The sequence below is a fragment of the Chiloscyllium punctatum genome, chromosome 12, assembly GCF_047496795.1.
Source record: "Chiloscyllium punctatum isolate Juve2018m chromosome 12, sChiPun1.3, whole genome shotgun sequence".
NCBI classification, from domain to species: domain Eukaryota; kingdom Metazoa; phylum Chordata; class Chondrichthyes; order Orectolobiformes; family Hemiscylliidae; genus Chiloscyllium; species Chiloscyllium punctatum.
Window position 1 is genome coordinate 4,080,741 of NC_092750.1, and position 17,418 is coordinate 4,098,158.

A 17,418-nucleotide genomic window follows, 5' to 3' on the forward strand; every position below is an offset into this window, starting at 1 on the left:
CACACACACATGCACACACATACACACACACTCACACACACGTGCACACACATACACTCACACACACACTCACACTCACACACTCACTCACATTCACACACACATGCACGCACATACACTCACACTCACATACACACACACTCACACTCATACACACACACTCACACTCACACACACGTACACACACACGTACACACACACATGCACGCACATACACTCACACACACACACTCACACACACACTGATACACTCACTCGCACACACACTCACTCACACACACTCACATCATCCATTCCTGATGAAGGGCTTTTGCCCGAAACGTCGATTTCGCTGCTCGTTGGATGCTGCCTGAACTGCTGTGCTCTTCCAGCACCACTAATCCAGTGAATAGTCTGGGTGTCCGGTGATAGTGGAGGAGCTGAGGAGCTCCCAGAATGGGTGTGGAGATTGCCTACTGCCTCACGGTGCCCAGAGCGTTACACGCCAAACCTGGGGGTGTCAAGGTGTGGCACTCAAAGTCAATGATGACAGAGGCAGGGCCATCTTGGTCTTGCAGATACTCAGATGGTGAGTACCGCTGAGTGTAGGTTTCAAGGCATTTTCTAACCTCACCTCAGAGAGGTTAGGGCACACCTCTGCAGCAGGTAGAAATCGAACCTGGATCGCCTGGCCCAGAGCTGGGGACACTATCACCTTAATGTTGGAGTTCAGATGTTCTGATTTTGATTATGTAAGCACATCCACAACTGCTGTACGCCATGCTTGATTGGCTATGCCTGGGTGTGGACTCACAGGTCAGTCAGTTTACGTGTAGAAAGACCTGGAAGCTGAACCACGGAGCAGGTTTATTAGTAGGAGAGACTAGGACCCGAGGGCGCAGCGTCAGGGTGAAGGGACGACCCTTTAGAACTGAGCTGAGGAGGAATTTCTTCAGCCCGAGAGTAGGGAATCTGTGGGACCCATTGCTGTAGGGGGAAAGCCATTGGGTGTATTTAAGACAGAGGGGGACCAGTTTCTGATTAGTAAGGGGGTTCAAGGGTTACGGGGAGAAGGCAGGAGAATGGGGTTCAGAAACATATCAGCCATGATGGAATGGCAGAGCAAACTTGATGGGCCAAATGGCCTAATTCTGCTCCTATGTCTTATGGTCTAAAATCCCATAAGTGAAATCTCATAAACACAAAGTCTCCCTACACACCCATCTACTTACCTATCTACCTACCTCCCTCACTCGTATTAGGTGCTTATATTTGTAAATGTTTACTGTTCAAGGGGGACTGTGGTTCCCAGTGTTAAAGCCACTAATGTCCCTCTCAATAGGGTTACGACCAGTGGGAATTTAACTTGTGGGGGTCACTGTATCTCAGACAAAATGGGAGAGATCAAGTAGGAGAGTCCTTCATTTGAACCTCAGCTGCTGTGGGAATTGAACCCTGAACTGTAATGTCACTGCCCAGCTATCCAACCAACTGGGCTAACCAACCCCCAGCCCGCACAGTAACTCTGTGATCAAAGAAACATCTTGCATTTCCCTTGCACCATCAGCCACTCAGGAAGTCCCAACGTGCCTCACAGCCAATGGAGTGAATCCACTATTGTAAGGCACAAAGCACGGGCACAGCAAGATCCCACATGAAGCAAACGGTCAGGTTGTTTATTGTTTTGTAGATCGCTGGATGAAGGGATGTACAGGCTAGGATCCTGAGAACTCTCCCATTCTCCAGTTGTTGACCATGGAATAGTTACCATCCGACCTGAGCAGCAGGGGCCCCTCAGGAAGATACTGTGAGAGTCAGCAGGGGGTCATGGGCTGTGGTCACACTGCGAGGGGCTGACCTGGCTGCAGGGGAAGATTCCAGGGAATCACAATTCTGATCCTTTCTGATAGGATCCTAGAAGTTCATGGCTGCACCTCTCTCGAAATCCTGCTCCCCGCGTAGTTTGCCATCTCAGGGAAATTCCCCCATGCCCTTCAAATCAGAATGGAATTATGGGAGAGTCTAAAATTCAGACGGCATAGGTTTAGGGTGAGAGGGGAGAGATACAAAGAGCCCAGAGGAGTATGTTTCACACAGAGGGCGGTGAGTGTCTGGAACAGGCTGCCAGAGGGAGTCATGGAAACGAGTACAATTTTATCATTTCAGAAACATTTGGACAGGTACATGGATGGGATGTGGACCAAATGCAGGCAAATGGGACTAGATTTAAATCGTGAAAACTGGGCAGCATTGACATGTTGGGCCGAAGGGCCTGTTTCCATGCTGTAAACCTCTATGACTCGCTTATAAAGCGGGAGAATGGGTTGAGATATTTATCAGCCATGATTGAATGGCTGAGGAGACTCGATGGGCTGAATGGCCTAATTTCTCCTCCTATACCTAATTGTTTTTTGGACTGTATGCAATGTTCCCTGTATGGGCTTCAGCTACACTCTCCCCACTTCCTGACCTTTACCCACCGCTCAAATATGCCTTGGCATAATATTTTACCCTCTGGCAATGGAGATCCCCAGTGGAGGGCCATTCCCTTTTCCCTGGGAGTCCGGGGTGGAGAGGGCTGCAGGAAAGCAGTCCATGCAAAAGTAGGTTGGGTCAGTCCAGTGGCCACCAGAGTAAAGAACAAAGAAAATTTACAGCTCAGAAACAGGCCCTTCGGCCCTCCAAGCCTGAGCCGATCCAAATCCACTGTGTAAACATGTCGCCAAATTCCTTAGCATCTGTACCCCTCTGCTCCCCAACTACTCAAGCATCTGTCTAGATGCATCTTAAATGAATCGAGGTTGGGTCAGTCTAGTGGACACCAGCGTAGGTTGGATCAGTCCAGTGGGCACCAGAGTGGATGAAGTGTGGATTTACAGATTACATTACAGTGTGGAAACAGGCCCTTCGGCCCAACAAGTCCACACCAACCCCCCGAAGCACAACCCACCCATACCCCTATATTTACCCCTTACCTAACACTACGGGCAATTTAGCATGGCCAATTCACCTGACCTGGACACTTTTGGACTGTGGGAGGAAACCCACACAGACACGGGGAGAATGTGCAAACTCCACACAGTCAGTCACCTGAGGAGGGAATTGAACTCGGGTCTCTGGCGCTGTGAGGCAGCAGTGCTAACCACTGTGCCACCATGCCATCTGGATCTAGATAAAACAACAGCAGGTCACAGCAGCATTAGAAGAGCAGGCGAGAGGACGTTTCAGGTCAGAACATTTCCCTAACCCTCTCACTGGGTGCCAGGCCACATGTGGCTTTGCTGGGATTTCAATTGTGTTTTTTGTTGAAAGGGGTTACTTTCAATGTTTGGTTGCACTCCAGCCCATGACCAGCTCCTGGTGTACGAGCACCCTGTGTAGAGATGAACATCAGATTGGAGGGTTTCCCCACAGGCTTACTCCTGGGCTTGGCTAACATGAACGTCAATGTCCAGGCCATGGGTATTGCAGGAGGCTAGTGACACCCCAACTGGAATGGAAGGTCTGAGTTAGAGGGAGATGCTGGGTAAGCTGGGACTTTTTTCACTGGAGTGTGGGAGGCTGAGGGGTGATATTATAGTGTGACATTATAAAATCATGAGGGACATAGATAGAGTAAATAGACAAAGTCTTTTTCCCAGGGTGGGATAATTCAAAATTAAGTGGCATTTTTTTAAGGTGAGAGTAGGGCAGCACGGTGGCACAGTGGTTAGCACTGCTGCCTCACAGCGCCAGAGACCCAGGTTCAATTCCCGCCTCAGGCGACTCTTTGTGTGGAGTTTGCACGTTCTCCCTGTGTCTGTGTGGGTTTCCTCCCACAGTCCAAAGATGTGCCGGTCAGGTGAATTGGCCATGCTAAATTGCCCATAGTGTTAGGTGTAGGGGAATGGGTCTGGGTGGGTTGCTCTTTGGAGGGTTGGTATGGACTTGTTGGGCTGAAGGGCCTGTTTCCACACTGTAAGTAATCTTAAAAAAGAATTATAAAGGACATGAGGGGCAATTTTTTTTACACAGAATGTGGTTCCTGTGTGAAAACAGCTGCCAGAGGAAGTGGTGGATGTAGGAACGGTTACATTTAAAAGGCATTTGCATAAATTCATGAATAAGAAATGTTTGGAGGGATATGAGCCAAGCACAGGCAGATGGGATTAGTTTAGTTTGGGAACATGGTCAGCATGGGCTGCTTGGGCTGAAGGGTCTGTTTCCGTGCTGGGTGACCCTGTTACTGTCCAGTGAGAGGGAGGGTGCTGTCCCCACTGACTGACTCTAAAGAGTGAAGCTCCCAGAGCTAGGGAACATTAACACTGCCAGAGGAATCAAAGTTTGTTTTGAAATTGATCAGTTTCTCTATTGTCCCATGGGTTTCCACTAACATACAGGTCTTTTGATTTCAGAGTGGTTTTATTACCAGGGGTTGTTTAAAGCACTTATTTATTTAAAATAGACTATGCCTTTTTGTTCTTGTGCTTTGTAATATGGTGGAATCAAATGATCAGTTTTAAAAGCAGTATTTTTAAGGGTTGCTACATGCTTTGAACACCAAGTCACCTGACCCTCATGGAAAGCATTGTTTAAACAGCTGCTTGAGCAAGCAGAGATCAAAGATTAGTTTGCAGATGAGTTGGGCCTGAAGGCTGCTGTATTCGGATGGAGCTTTCACTGGCAACAAGAAGTCACTTGGTTTATGGACTGGGGACCAATTATTGAAGATAAAGCATTTTGCCTGCCAAGAACCACATGATTGGTTCTCAGGTAACTGAACAGCTAGAAACAAGATAGTGAGAGAAACTGTCTTTATTAGTCAGAGTATTGAGTACAGGAGTTGGGAGGTCATGTTGCAGCTGGACAGGACATTGGTTAGGCCACTGTTGGAATATTGCATGCAATTCTGGTCTCCTTCCTATCGGAAAGATGTTGTGAAACTTGAAAGGGTTCAGAAAAGATTGACAACATGTTGCCAGGGTTGGAGGATTTGTGCTTTGGGGCGAGGCTGAATAGGTCTAGGACTGTTTTCCTGGAGCATTGGAGGCTGAGGGGTGATCTAAAAGAGGTTGACAAAATTATGAGGGACATGGATAGGGTAAATAGGCAAAGTCTTTTCCCTGGGGTGGGGGAGTCCAGAACTAGAGGGTATAGGTTTAGGGTGAGAGGGGAAAGATATAAAAGAGACCTAAGGGGCAACTTTTTCACGCAGAGGGTGGTACATGTATGGAATGAGCTGCCAGAGGAAGTGGTGGAGGTCAGAGAGTGGTGGCTGTGTGGAATGCTCTGCCCCAGAGGGCAGTGGGGCCCAGTCTCTGGATTCATTTAAGAAAGAGTTGGATAGAGCTCTCAAGGATTATGGAATCAAGGGTTATGGAGATAAGGCAGGAACAGGATACTGATTAAGGATGATCAGCCATGATCATATTGAATGGTGGTGCAGGCTCGAAGGGCAGAATGGCCTACTCCTGCTCCTATTGTCTATTGGTACAATTAAAACATTTAAAAGGCATTTGGATGGGTATATGAATAGGAAGGGTTTGGAGGGATATGGGCCGGGTGCTGGCAGGTGGGACTAGACTGGGTTGGGATATCTGGTCGGTATGGACGGGTTGGACCGAAGGGTCTGTTTCCGTGCTGTACATCTCTCCGACTGTAATACTTGACTAGCCAGGTGCTCCAGTTCCATTCTCTGCAGTCAGCTGGTTTAATTCTGAAGAAAACCAGTTTATCTTGCTTTAGTAGCTGCTGTCAAGCTGTGACATTACTTTGATAAAATCAAGAGACTTTTACAAGTGAGTGAGCCACCCTGTGCCTCTCACAACACAGTGCATGGCTTCAGAGACAAACTTTGATTAGTAAGAACCAACTCCCCATGCTCTTGTGAACAAAGATTACTGAAGTGTTCACCTCCCCCACCTTTCCTGTCTGCCTGTTTGGCTGTGTGTGTGTATAGGAGGAGTTTATAAGGAGATTAGAGCTTTAATTAGTGATGTTATATGCCAATTGTTTATTGCTATTTATCTGTAGCTAGAGTCTAATTACTGGTAATGAATAGGAATTTTTTTCTTAAGTACAGAGAGCTGGCCTGTGTTTTCTTTCACCGCACTGGGTCTGAAAGCTGGATAAATTGAGGAATTGTGTGCTTATTTTCACATCGTTAACTTTGTGAATACTTTATAAACAATGGGCCTTGATTTCCAGTGTGCTACCTCCTGAAATGTGACAAAGAGCAGATACAGAGAGAAGATCTTTCTACTTGGGAGGTAGCCTGAAACCAGGGAACCTGTAAATATAACGTTGACATGAGTAAATCCAACAGGGAATTCACTTTGCCCAGCTCCAGTGATTCACAAAGGCAGCTCATTACTAACTTGGCAACGCTGGTCCAGCCAGCCATACCCACAACCAGTACACGGAGAAACATAAAATCCAGGAGACCCACAAGGAGAACAAGCAACTCACTCACACAGGGAGTGGCGGAGGTGAGTTAATTGAAGGTGGTACTGGATAAACACAGGGAAAATGAATTGAACAACATGTTGAGTGGGGCTATAGTGGGAGGAGATTGTCTTAGATTACTTATAATGTGGAAACAGGCCCTTCAGCCCAACAAGTCCACACCAACCCTCTGAAGAGCAACCCATGCAGACACATTCCCATACATTTATCCCTTCACCTAACACTATGGGCAATTTAGCATGGCCAATTCACCTAACCTGCACATCTTTTGGACCGTGGGAGGAAACCCACACAGACACGGGGAGAGTCTGTAAACTCCACACAATCAGTTGCCTGAGGCAGGAATTGAACCCAGGTCCCTGGTGCTATGAGGCAGCAGTACTAACCACTGTGCCACCCATGGTGGAGCCAACGTGGAGCTGAAATGACAGCATGGAGCTGATGGGCTGAATGGCCTGTTTTTGTGCTGTAATTTATAACTACCTCAGTCAAGTGCACCTGAACAGCAGGAGGCCACTCCAGCCTGGCTTTTGGCTGCGGTGTCCAATATTATTCCTCAGCCAATACCAGTCACAAAACTTCCAAATACTTCGTTGGGTGGAAGGCACTTTGTGACATCCTCGGGATGTGGACGGTGCCATCAAAATGCAACTTCTTACGTCCTGTGGAGACGGGAGTCACTCACTCTGTGTGCGCTTAGCCCACTTTTACAAAGTGAAGGGAGCCAAGCCTCTGACCAGGAGAGGTTAGAAGCAGCTGTCGGAGTTTCTGCTGCACAGATAGAAATCGTTCACCTTGAACTGAGATCTGCTGAAGCTGGGAAACAGGTGGTTTTGGGACTGCCAGTTAGTCGGCCGAAGGTTTCAGTTCCTGGGTGATCAAACTCTGAATTAATGTAAATTAATGTCAGTGTGGTATTTTTAACAAAGGGCCAGGACGTCTTTCTTACGGAACACAATGAGGTTAAAAAGTTTTGGAGGTGTCCATTTCTCAAGGGTTTGTTATTGTTTCGGTACCTTCATGATCTTTGCTGAGATAGCAAGTGGCAAGTTGTGAAAGATTCCAGCGTTGGCAGTGATTTCAGGAAGAAGATACCCCAGCTTTGAAAACTCACAAACATAATCAAGTCCCCTCACAGCAAAGTTATCCTTCATACATTGACATTCTGTTCCCTCAGGAGGAATGAGGGCCTAACGTCAGCACAGTGAGGCAGGTTTTAAAGTCAGAGGGAGGGGGAGAGGTCAGGGGTCGGGAAGTTAATGAATCATTTGCGGAACGTGGGTGATCAGACCAATGTTTCTTTTCCCAGAAGGCCGTTGAGAGTCAGCAGCTTTACCCTGGGTTTGCAAGTGACAAAACACCCCCAGACTGGGTAAGGAAAGCAGATGGCCATCCCAGATGGCCTCCTACTTCAAGGACTGCTTTCCCCTCCTACGTGGTCAACAATGCCCTCTAGCACATCTCCTCCACTTCCCGCACCTCCGCCCTCGAACTCCACCCCTCCAACTGCAACAAGGACAGAGCCCCCTGGTCCTCACCTTCCACTTCACCAACCTCCACATACGTCGCATCGTCCTCTGCCATTTCCGCCACCTACAGTCAGATCCCACCACCAGGGATATATTTCCCTCCCCACCCCTACCTGCGTTCTGTAGAGACCATTCCCTCCATGACTCCCTCATTAGGTCCATGCCCCCCACCCCCCCCCCCCCCCCCAAACCCACCCTCCCCACTCTGGCACCTTCCCCTGCCACCATGAGAGGAGTAATACCTGTGCCCACACCTCCCCTCTCACCTCCATCTGAGGCCCTGAAGGATCTTTTCATATCCAACAGAGATATTCCTGCACAACCTCATCTACTGTGTCCATTGCTCTTGACGTGGTCTCCTCTACATTGTGCAGCGTTTCAGGGAACATCTCCGGGACACCCGCACCAAACAACCCCACTGCCCTGTGGCCAACCACTTCAACTCCCCCTCCCACTCCACCAAGGACATGCAAGTCCTGGGCCTCCTCCACTGCCAAACAGTTACTACCTGACACCTGGAGGAGGAGGAACACCTCAAATTCTGCCTTGGGACCTTCCAACCACACGATATCAATGTGGATTTCATCTCCCCTCCCCCCACCTTATCCAAGATCCAACCCTCCAACTCAGCACCGCCCTCTTGACCTGTCCTTCCCACCTATCTGCTCCACCCTCCTCTCTGAACTATTGCAATTATCTCCCACCTGCGTCCCACCTACCTTCTCCCACAGCCCCACTCCCACCCTCCTATTTATCTCTCAGCCCTGTCGACTGAGAGAAACGTTGATTCTCCTACTCCTCAGATGCTGCCTGACCTGCTGTGCTTTTCCAGCACCTCACTTTGTGACTCTGACTCTCCAGTATCTGCAGTCCTCACTTTTTCCGTTCTGAAAGATATTAGTGACCCAGATGAGTATTTACAACAATTAACATCAGTTCCAGATCTTTACTGAGTTCAAATTCCACCATCTGTCTTTGTTGGATTTGAGTTTGTGTCTCTAGAACATTATTCTGGGACCTCTGGGTTACGGGTTCAGTAACATTGCTGTGAGACCTCAGAATTGTGAAGGGGTGGCGGGGGGGGGGAACGATGCAGAAGTGGAGGAGCCTCACTCAGGTTATAGTGATTGGAAGTGATCACAGGAGAGAACACAGAGATAGATGGAGTGGCTGCAAGATGGCTTTTGGAGCAGCTTGTGGTGGAGCCCACTAGGGAACAGGCAATACTAGATTTAGTGTTGTGCAATGAAACAAACTTGATAAGGAAACTTAAGTTGATGGGACCCTTAGGGGATAGTGATCATAACATGATTGAATTTACTCTGCAATTTGAGAGGGAGAAGATAGAATCAGAGGTAACTGTACTACAGTTGAATAAAGGCAACTACAGAGGCATGAGGGAGGAGCTGGGTAGAATTGACTGGGAGAGGAGCCTAGCAGGAAAGGCAGTGGAACAGCAATGGCAGGGGTTTCTGGGGGTAATTCAGGGGACACAGCAGAGATTCATCCCAAGCTGTACTCTGTCCAGGCCATTCAGTATTCTGAATGTTTAAATTAATTTCCCCTTCATCCTTCAAAACTTCAGAGTCCTCAAATGTTCCTCGGGACTGGGTCATTCAGGATACTCAAGGCTGAGGCAGACAGATTGTTTAATCAGGAAGGGGATCGAGGGTTAAGGGGGAGAGGCAGGAAAGTGGAGTTAAGGATGATCAGATCAGCTATGATCTTACGGAATGGTGGAACAGACTGGATGGGCTGAATGGCCTGCTGCTGCTCCTATGTCACATGGTCTTATTTTGCAAGTGGATCAAGTTCTGTATCATGGATTTCAATGTGGGCTCCCCAGTGGAGCTGAGAAAAACAGATCAGAATATCAGGACATTATGTAAACAAGCCACAGCACACTGCAGCACCCAGAAGCCAAGGAAAGGTCCTTATACAGTATATTCAGGAACAGCCCAATAAGTGCAGTCCACCAATTCCTACACAACACGCCCAGAGACTCTAGCCACCCTGCCATACATTAAAGACATCTCGGAGATGACGACCAGATTACCCCTCAGCATCATGGTAACCCCCAAACCTACCAACTCACCGAAACAGCTCCTGATGAAGCTAAAGGACCCCATACCAACAACCAGCAGAATGAACACCATGTACAAACTACCCTGCAAGGACTGCAACAAACATTACATTGAAGAGTCAGACAGGAAACTAGCCGCCAAACGACATGACCAACTGTCACTGGTATCCATACCCACAGGCAAAGAGGGTCACCAGTTTGACTGGGACAATACATCCTTCCTGGGACAGGGGGGCTAACAGAGAAACACATGGGAATTCCTGGAGGACTGGCATTCAAACCAGAACTCTATCAATAAACACATCGATTTGGACCCCATTTACCAACCTCTCAGAGACAGAACTGGAAATGATATCACCCACCACAACAGACCAAGACACACAAACAGCAAATGGGACAGAACACAGGCGCTTTATTGGAGGCTGACTGATGATGTCACCTAGCAGGGTGACAAAACATCTGAGAATAAAACTGCCAGCTCAGTGAGCAAACTGACAACCAGATCAAAATATTTTCTTACACGTAGAATCCTAACTGTCCAGGAAGAGGCGATTTGGCCCATCAAGCCCAATACAGGAGCATCCCAGCCCCCACACTATCCTATCCCTGCATTCCCCATGGCTGATCCACCTAACTGACACATCCCTGAACACCATGGGCAATTTAGCATGGCTAATCCACCCCAACCTGCACATCTTTGGACTGTGGGAGGAAACCCACGCAGACACTGGGAGAATGGGCAAACTCTGCACAGACAGTCGCCCAAGGCTGGAATTGAAACCAGGTCCCTGACGCTGTGAGGTAGCAGTGCTAACCACTGAGCCATCAAATGAATTTGATTCGAATTTGTGAGGAATTGGCTGCTTTTTAAAATTTTGGGCAATATTTTGGGAGACCAGTTAGAATACCTCTTGCATGAATTGCAGGTAATGATTAAAATTTAAACAGTAAATTGTCAGAATTGAGAATTCAGGAAACACCTTTCTGTAACCCTGGGTGAGTTTTTCATGATTAATACTCCTGAAATGGGACTGGGGATTGGGAGGGATTAGACACTTTCCTTTAGACTTTTGCAAATATTTATGTAAAAGGTACAAATCAGAATCTAAACCTGCAGGAACTAGATGGGTGGGCATCATGGTCAGTGTGGGCCAGTTTGGGGCCAAAGGGCCTATTTCCGTACTGTGTTATTAATCTACTATAACTGTGGATGTTCAGGGAGATTTCAGTCCAGAAATCATAAAACAGGACTGATAGAGAAACAATATTGAAGTGCCTGATGCCGTGGTTTGCCTGTTGGATAAGGGTTGGAATACAAATGGTGTTCCAGTTCCATGAAGCTCTGATCAGGCCCTGTCAGGAGTCACGTGGTTCCATTCAGGAACTTTTTGGCAGGAAGTTGCACTGAGTTATCAGAATGACCCCAAGTTTAAAAAGGTAATGAGGACAAGCTACACAGACAAGGCTTGTAATCCTTTGCGCACAGGAGATTAAGAGTTGTTCTAACTGAGGTGTTTAAGACAATTAAAGGTGTTGACAGGGTGGATAGAGAGAAATGGTTTTAGAGACAGGAGTTCAGGAAGTTGAGGGAATTCCTTAAAATTGGAGCCAGGCCGTTGAGGGGTGATTCCAGGGAAGACCTCTTGAGGAAAACAGGATCTCTGTCCCGCAGAAACGTTGCTGGTGATATTGATAATTGAGATTGTATTGGATAATGGGAGGAAGGATCATGGAGACTGGGCTGTTGGTTTTAGCCTCTTGTTTGCTGCGGGTATGTCCCTACCTCTGAGCTAGGACACCTGTGTTCCAGCCCCATCCTCTCCAAAGTCTGTATCTATCATCTCTGAATAGCTTGTGAGAAAATAGCTGAAGCTCTCAAGCGAGTTTAGGAACACCTTCGCGGGGCTGGTTTACCTAGCTTTTTTAAATTCACTCATAGGATCTGGATGTCTCTGGCTGGGCCCAGTATTTATTGCCCGTCCCTAGTTGCCCTTGAGAAGGTGGGGGTGAGCTGCCTTCTTGACCCGCTGCAGTCCATGTGCTGTGGGTTGACCCACAATGCCCTTAGGGAGGGAATCCCAGGATTCTGACCCAGCGATGCTGAAGGAACGGCGATATATTTCCAAGTGGATGGGAACTTGCAGGGGATGGTGTTCCCAAGTATCTGCTGCTCTTGACCTTCTAGATGGAAGTGGTTGTGGGTCTGGAGGGTGCTGTCTGAGGATCTTTGGTGAATTTCTGCAGTGCATCTTGTAGATAGTACACACTGAGTGGTGATGGAGGGAGTGGATGTTTGCGGATGTGGTGAAATTAGGTGACTGGATGAAGGAGCAACGCTCCGAAAGCTTGTGATTTCAAATAAGCCTTTTGGACTATAACCTGGTGTCGTGTGACTTCTGACCTTATCCACCCCAGTCCAACACCGGCACCTCCACATCAATAAAACAGTCCTCCAGGTGACAACAGAGTGAGCAAAAGAACAAAACTATCACTGGGGAAGCAGAGCAACTCTGGCCAGCTCCAAGTGGGATCACAAAGTAATAGCAGGGCAGCACAGTGGCTCAGTGGATAGCACTGCTGCCTCACAGCACCAGGCTCCTGGGTTCGATACCATCCTCGAGTGACTGTGTGGAGTTTGCACATTCTCCCCGTATCTGCGTGGGTTTTCTCTGGGTGCTCTGGTTTCCTCCCACAATCTAGAGATGTGCAGGTTAGGGTGGATTGGCCATGCTAAATTGTCAATTAGGTGCATTAGTCAGAGGGAAAAGGGTTGGGTGGGTTACTCTTCGGAGGGTCGGTGTGGACCTGTTGAGCTGAAGGGCCTGTTTCCACATTGTAAGGAATCTAATCAGAATTAACACATCCCAACATGCAGATGGACTTGATTTCTATTGCCTTCTCACACAACTCCATTCAAAGGTTCCGGAACCTTGAACTTACTTTTGTTTCATAGTTTGGCAGCTTCACTCACTTGAAGCCCTCATTAGCGCATAATCTGAGTCCCTGCAACATTCCAACTGTGTTTGATGGTTATATTTTTTGGCAATTTCAAACTGTCCCTGTTATTGGTTTTAATTTTTGGAATTTAGATGGAAGCTGAACTCTTGGGAGTTTGCACTTCTATTGTATTTTTCCTAACCTCAGCACCTCCCCACGTGCTGTGCAGCTGCCAATTAAAGACCCTGAATGTGTGGAGACTGCTGTGATGTGGACGCACAACAGCCAGCTTGTGCACAGCAAGATCCCACAAAGAGCAAGGCGACAATTCCCTGCTGTTACTTGACAAGCACAAGCAGTTTGTCCATCTTGTGACATTGATTGAGGGATCAGTATTGCCCGGGATGCCAGGGAGAACTCCGCCAGATTTCCAAATAATGTTGTGGGCTTTCCATACACTGAAGTTACAGGAGGTGGCTCGAATTAATATCTCTATAAAATGTTAGGGTCTCTTTTCGTAGTGCACTGGAGTGTCAGCCTGGATTACACAAAATCAGAAACTGCTGGAGAAACTCAGCAGGTCTGGCTGCATTTGTGGAGAGGGAAACCGAGTTAATGCTTTGAGGCCCATTCCCGAAGAAGGGCTTATGCCCGAAACGTCGATTCTCCTGCTCCTCGGATGTTGCCTGGCCTGCTGTGTTTTTCCAGCACCACATTTTTCAACTTTGAGGCCCATGACCCTGGCTTAGCTCCCCTCCATCCCCTCTCCCCAGCACTCACAACAGGAGCCTGTCCACCTTGCAGCCTGTTACATGGGTAGGTCCTGGGTTCTGGAACTCAGAACTGTTGTCGTGTCTATTGTGATGTAGTTGTAGTATCTCTCACTTGCCTTTAAGATCAAAAGACCAAGAGGAACAGGAGCAGGAGTAGGCCATTCAGCCCTATGAGCCTGTTCTGCCTTTCAGTCGGATCCTGGCCTCACCTCCACTTCCCTGCCCTTTCCCCTCAATTCCCGACTGATCCAGAATCCCTCTCTCTCTCTCAGCCTTAAATATCCACAAGGACCTTGCCCCCACAGCTCTCTCTGTGGTAAGGAGTTCCAAAGACTCTCAATCCTCTGAGAGAGGGAATTCCTCACCATCTCAGTCTGAAATTGGTGCCCCTTTATTCTGAGGCCGTGCCCTCTGGTCCCAGACCCTCCCATGAGGGGAACCATCCTCTCAGCATTGACCCTGTCAAGGTCCTTAAGAATCTAACATGTTTCAGTGAGGTCACCCCTCATTCTTGTAAACTCCAGGGAGTAGACAGTCCCAACCTGTTTAACCTTTGCCCATAAGACAATCCCTCCATCCCAGGGATTATCCCAGTGAACCTTCTCTGAACTGCCTCCAGTGAAATTATATCTTTCCTAAAAAAGGGGGATCAATTACAGCCCCCCTTCCCCAGTGCCTTTGCTGCAGCTTTCTGTAGCTTTGCTCCATTTAAATAATACTCTGTATCCGAATCTTTGCCAATGTGAGTTCCAGGTTAATGCTCCAGGTTAATGCTCCCAGTGCAGTGCACAGGGAGTGGGACACTGGCTGAGGCAATGCCTTTTCTATGAGACATTAATGTGAGCTCCCCCACCCTCAGTGTCCCCTCAGGTAGATGTAAAGGATCTATGGTGTCACTGGAGGACAAGGACTAGAGGGTCACAGACTAAGAATACAGAGTGGACCTGTTAGTTCTCATATGTGGAGAAAGCGGTTGAAGCCAAAACATTGAATGTTTTCAAGAAGGAATTTGACATAGTTCTTAGGGCGCAAGTTTTCAAAGGATATGGGGAGAAAGTGGGAACAGGGGACTGTGCTGGATGATGGGCCAGGATTGTATGAAATGGCGGAACAGGCTCGAAGGGCCGACTGGACTACTCCTGCTCCTATGTTCTGGGTAAGTGGGGCATTTCTCTCTGGGGTGAAAATGTGTTGCTGGAAAAGCGCAGCAGGTCAGGCAGCATCCAAGGAGCAGGAGAATCGACGTTTCGGGCATGAGCCCATTCCTGAAGAAGGGCCCACGCCCAAAACGTCGATTCTCCTGCTCCTTGGATGCTGCCTGACCTGCTGCGCTTTTCCAGCAACACATTTTCAGCTCTGATCTCCAGCATCTGCAGTCCTCACTTTCTCCTCGAAGATTTCTCTCTGGGGCCCTGGGTCAATATCTATCCTCAATCAGCCACACCATTAGAAAAGCCAGGCATTATCTCACTGCAGGTGGGACTCAAAATGGTCCTGTGTCCAAAGGAAAGGAGACAGTGACCATTTTGAGTCTGATTTGACTCTTCTTCCTCACCAACAGATGTTGCCAGACCACTTTCTCCAGCACTTTCTGTATTTTTTATTTCAATTGGTGGGCCTGGAATTGTAGCCAGTGTCAGGAATGGTGACTGGGACAATCACTGATTCTTGTAAAGATCCCTCTGGTATTCTGATGTCCTTCCTGAAACAGAAAAGCTGCCATCTTTGTGCACTTTGACCTATATGTGATTCCAGACCCATTTCAACACAGTCGAATTTGTAGTGACCTTTGAAATGGTTCAGTTAGCCCCTCAGCTGAGGGCAAGTAGGGATGGATGACATGTAACTGTTACATAAACATAGAGCATATAGGATTATTTCCTGACCTGGACTGGGGGTTCCCAGCTTTTATGAGGGCAATTAGCCCATGGCACAGTGGCTTAGTGGTTAGCACTGCTGCCTCACAGCACCAGGAGCCTGGGTTCAGTTCCAGCCTTGGGCAATTGTCTGTGTGGAGTTTGCACGTTCTCCCTGTGTCTGTGTGGGTTTCCTCCCACAGTCCAAAGCTATGAGCTGGATTGACCATGGGAAATTGCCCCCTGGAGTGTCACAGGGATGTGTGAGTTACCTGTGGGAAATGCAAGTTCAGAGGGGTGGGTGGGTGGGTGGGTCTCAGTGGGATGCTCTTCAGTGTGGACTCGATGGGCTGAATGGCCTACCTCCAAACTGTAGAGATTCTACGGTTTCTTGACCTCATGGAATGAAAAGAGTAAAGGATTTTTTTTTGTGTGTCTTTGAAAGCAATTGGGGGATGGAGCAAAGGTTTAAATACAGCACTCCAGTCGTATTACTGAAACCATGTCAATAATCCCGAAGCCACAGCTACTCTTGTGAGTTCTTAGAGCCAAACCATCTGACTAGGCTGGTGCCAGGAGAGGGATTAAACTGGGAATAATTACAGTCTCGGAACAAAGGAAAGACTGACAGAGGAGCCTGAAACAATCGCCTGTGTTTATCCTGTGAGCAATCTATCTGGTTGGACTGGTTCACTGCACTGTGAGGGATTTTGCAAACAGCCCTTGTGGTGTGTTTTTTTTTCCTCTCTCTCCCTCTCTGGTGAATCGAGTTTTAAACTGTGTTTAGTCTCTGTGATTTCAGGCCACGGCACTTCCTGGTCCAGTTGCTACCGGAGTCACATGACAGAGCTCACAGATCCTTCCTGTGACCACGGGGTTGGTAGAGGTTCCTCTGTTTCTTTAACCCAATACATCCCGCTGGAAACCGTGAGGCATCGTTCTACCCTCCCTCCCAACTGGGGACCCAGGCACTGACCTCTCCTGAGGCATACTGTCCCACCTGACCTCATACTCCTAACACCCGCCTTTCCGTCAGTGACACTCACCTCCCTCCCATTCCCAAATCCCCCCTGCACCTCAGTCCATAAGATAGAGGAGCAGAATTAGGCCATTCAGCCCATCAACTTCTCTCTGCTGTTTGATCACGGTCAGAAGGTACATAAGGCTAGAAACACCCGTTAAAACAGCAAACATAACAAGCTGTGTGGAAAATGAAAAGAGCAGGACTGGGAACTGAATATCGTTCAGGAAGGATGGACAAGAAGGAAAAGGAGATGGAGTTGTTCTGATAATGAGGGATGGGTTCATTGGATCTGAGGGGAAGGATCTTTGATCATGGAATCTGTTTGGGTGGGACTAAGGAACAGCAAGGGGCAGCAGACAATGATTAGAGATGTTGTGTATGGATAGCTCTGAAAATGTGTTGCTGGAAAAGCGCAGCAGGTCAGGCAGCATCCAAGGAGCAGGAGAATCGATGTTTCGGGCATAAGCAACACATTTTCAGCTCTGATCTCCAGCATCTGCAGTCCTCACTTTCTCCTAATGATAGCTCTGCCCCAGAAGGCAGTGGAGGCCAAGTCTCTGGATACTTTCAAGGAAGAGTTGGATAGAGCTCTTCAGGATCGTGGGATCAAGGGTTATGGGGATAAGGCAGGAACAGGATACTGATTGAGGATGATCAGCCATGATCATAATGAATGGTGGTGCTGGCTCGAAGGGCAGAATGGCCTACCTATTGTCTAATGTCTATTGTCTATTGTTTATTGGCCGCAAGATGATAGTGTAAGCCATGATATTGGGTGACACACAGTTATTAT